This window comes from Oncorhynchus clarkii, chromosome 1, assembly GCF_045791955.1.
Source record: "Oncorhynchus clarkii lewisi isolate Uvic-CL-2024 chromosome 1, UVic_Ocla_1.0, whole genome shotgun sequence".
Classification (NCBI taxonomy): Eukaryota; Metazoa; Chordata; class Actinopteri; order Salmoniformes; family Salmonidae; genus Oncorhynchus; species Oncorhynchus clarkii.
Genome location: NC_092147.1, coordinates 71,151,361 through 71,155,432, shown reverse-complemented (window position 1 = coordinate 71,155,432; position 4,072 = coordinate 71,151,361).

The window sequence follows — 4,072 nt, the reverse complement described above, 5'->3', positions numbered from 1 at the left end:
AATAGCTACTGTAAATCGGACAGTGCAGTTAGATTAACAAGAATTTAAGCTTTCAACCAATATAATTACTTATGTACCTAAATGTTTAATATCCATCATTTTTATGATTATTTATTTGAACTGCGCACCCTCCAGTTTCACAGGAAGTTGTCCAGCTAGCGGGACGCCTAGCCCTGAATGGTTTTAATTGAGGAGAATAAGAACAATCCCAAATTAATTTTTGATACTGTCGCAAAGTTAACTAAAAAGCAGCATTCCCCAAGAGAGGATGGCTTTCAGTTCAGCACTGATAAATTCATGAACTTCTTTGAGGAAAAGATCATGATCATTCGAACTCTGATGAAGAGGGGAAGTATGAAGGATCGGAGGACCAAAACGCAGCTTCTTTGACGAGAGGGGTAGGCTTTCACTTCAGTACTGATAAATTCATGAACTTCTTTGAGGAAAAGATCATGATCATTAGAACTCTGACGAAGATGAGTAGTATGAAGGATCGGAGGACCAAAACGCAGCGTGGTAAGTGTTCAAGTTTTTAATGAATAACGAACACTGAACAAAACAATAAACGTGAAGTAAATCAAACCGAAACAGTTCCGTGTGGCACAGACACTAACACAGAAAATAAACACCCACAACTCAAAAGTGAAACCAGGCTACCTAAGTATGATTCTCAATCAGGGACAACGATTGACAGTTGCCTCTGATTGAGAACCATACTGGGCCGAACAAAGAAATCCCAAATTATAGAAAAATGAACATAGACAACCCACTCAACTCACGCCCTGACCATACTAAAACAAAGACATAACAACGTGACACAAACAATGTATACGAAGTGCTTCAGTCTGGTTTTAGACCCCATCACAGCACTGAGACTGCACTGGGGAAGATGTTAAATTACCTTTTAATGGTGTCAGATCAAGGCTCTGCATCTATCCTTGTGCTCCTAGACGTTAGTGCTGCTTTTGATACTATCGATCACCACATTCTTTTGTAGATATTGGAAACCCAAATTAGTCTACACGGACAAGTTCTGGCCTGGTTTAGATCTTATCTGTCGGAAAGAGAGAGACAGTCTGTCGGAAAGATATCAGTTTGTCTCTCTGAATGGTTTGTCCTCTGACAAATCAACTGCAAAAAGGTCTGTTTTAGGACTACTATTGATTTCACTATATATTTTTACCTCTTGGTGATGTCATTCGGAAACATAATGTTAACTTCCACTGCTATGCGGACGTGCTAAACACGACTGCTAAAATCTTAGATCCAACATTTTTTATCATATTACTCCAGTGCTAGCCTCCCTACACTGACTTCCTGTTAAGGCTAGGACTGATTCCAAGGTTTTACTGCTAACCTACAAAGCATTACATGGACTTGCTCCTACCTATCTTTCTGTTTTGGTCCTGCTGTACATACCTACAGTACACGTACGCTACGGTCACAAGACGCAGGCCTCCTTATTGTCCCTAGAATTTCTAACCAAACAGCTTAAAGCAGGACTTTCTCCTATAAAGCAACATTTTTATGGAATGGTCTGCCTATCCATGTGAGAGACGCAGACTCGGCCTCGACCTTTAAGTCTTTATTGAAGACTCATCTCTTCGGTAGGTCCTATGTTGTCTGGCCCAGGGGTGTGAAGGTGAACGGAAAGGCACTGGAGCAAAAGTCCAAATCTGTCGTTCTGCCCCTGAACAAGGCAGTTAACCCAATGTTCCTAGGCCATCATTGAAAATAATAATTTGTTCTTAACTGACTTGCCTAGTTAAATAAAGGTAAAATAAATCAAATTTAAAAAAGAACGGCCCTTGCTGTCTCAGCCTGGCCGGTTTCCCTCTCTCCACTCTGAATCTCTGCCTCTAACCCTACTATGGGGGCTGAGTCACTGGCTTACTGGTGTTCTTCCATGCCACCCCTAGGAGGGGTGCGTCACTTGAGTGGGTTCACTGACGTGATCTTCCTGTCTAGGTTGACGCCGCCCTCGGGTTCGTGCCGTGGGGAGATCTTCGTGGGCCATACTCGGCCTTGTCTCAGAGTAGTAAGTTGGTGGTTTGAAGATATCCCTCTAGTGGTGTGGGGGCTGTGCTTTGACAAAGTGGGTGGGGTTATATCCTGCCTGTTTGGCCCTGTCCAGGGTTATCGCCGGACGGGGCCACAGTGTCTCCTGACCCCTTCTCTCGGAGCACCTGAACCCTAGGACCATGCCATCTGGACCTCCTGGCCTGATGACTCTCTGCTGTCCCCAGTCCACCTGGTCTTGCTGCTGCTCCAGTTTCAACTGTTCTGCCTATGGAATCCTGACCTGTTCCCCGGGCGTGCTACCTTGTCCCGGACCTGCTGTTTTCGACTCTCTCTCTACCACACTTGCTGTCTCTAACTCTGAATGATCGGCTATGAAAAGTCAACTGACATTCTCTCCTGAGGTGCTGACCTGTTGCACCCTCTAAAACCACTGTGATTATTATTATTTGACCCTGCTGGACATCTATGAACGTTTGAACATCATGGCCATTTGCTGTTATAATCTCCACCCGGCACAGCCAGAAGAGGACTGGCTACCCCTCAGAGCCGGGTTGTTCTCTATGCTTCTTCCTAGGTTCCTGCCTTTCTAGGGAGTTTTTCCTAGCCACCGTGCTTCTACATCTGCATTGCTTGCTGTTTGGGGTTTTAGGCTGGGTTTCTGTATAGCACTTTGACATCGGCTGATGGAAAAAGGGCTTTAGAAATACATTTGATTGATACGTGTTCTGAGGCGCCTGTGATGCACTCATTTTATTCTGATGCACCTGTGATGAATTGAGTTCATTCTGATGTGCCTGTGATGAATTGATTTCATTCTGATGCGCCTGTGATGCACTGATTTCATTCTGATGCGCCTGCGATGCACTGTTTTCACTGTGATGCGCCTGTGATGCACTGATTTAATTCTGATGCGACCTCTCTTTGTGGCCTGAATAAATTAAACAATGTAGAGTCACTCAACTCTTGTAACGAATCCTTTATTGCTCCTGTTTAACTCGCCTACAACTTGCAGGTTTGATTTATAAATTGGAGAGAACCAGACCAAAAACGGTTATTTCCTAGTGTGAATATTTTGCACTTCCTGGTGTCAATTCAGTTACAGGATGGATTCTCTAGAGTTGACACTCCCATGGGTCATTTTAACAACATCTGAAGTGTTATATTTTAAGACAAAAGTGCTTCAATGTGAACACTACCAAAAGTGTTAAATTAACACTGACGAGATTGGACCTATATGAACACTGGACGAGTGTTAAAATGAACACACCTGGTGTTAAAATAACACTTTCAAATTTGCTGTGTAGTTTGTAGATCAAACCGTTCGGTCGCTACAGACATTTGTGTTAGAAGACGGATTTTTGTGATGTCTCATGGTCTGACAAACACCACACTAGCTCTGCCACTTTTTACCACATATGCAGAAGTGCGACATGGGCAGATGCATTTTTGAGACACATTCTAATGCATAAAAACAGATATGTCAGGCCTCACGGGTGGCGCAGTGGTCTAGGGCACTGCATCGCAGTGCTAGCTGTGCCACCAGAGACTCTGGGTTCGCGCTTAGGCTCTGAGACAAGATAGTAAGTACTAACAATTGGATACCACGAAAAGGGGGTAATAAAAAATAATAATAATAATTGAAAAACAGATTAAACTGACAGGGATTCAGTTGAAGCAAAGTAGCCCCATAGAAAATGTAAATATCCACCACTATATGTTACAGTAGGTATGAGGTACAGTACTTTTCTAACAGAATGTATGCTTCTGTTTATAGATGCCAAACCCACCACTAGTGTACATGGCCAAAGAGCTCTATTTTCATGTCATTTGAACATGGCACAAAGTGCCAGTGCCGTTTATCAAACTCCAGGCAGTGCTATGGTCAGATGACACAGCTCTTTGGCCACGCACACCAGTAGTTAGTTTGGCGTCCAAAAACGGAAGCACATGCAGAAAAGTACAGTACCTCATTCCTGTGTCAATGACGTGTCATGTCCATTTTTGTGTCCGCAGCATATTTACAGTATTATAAAATATAATTTTTTATAAA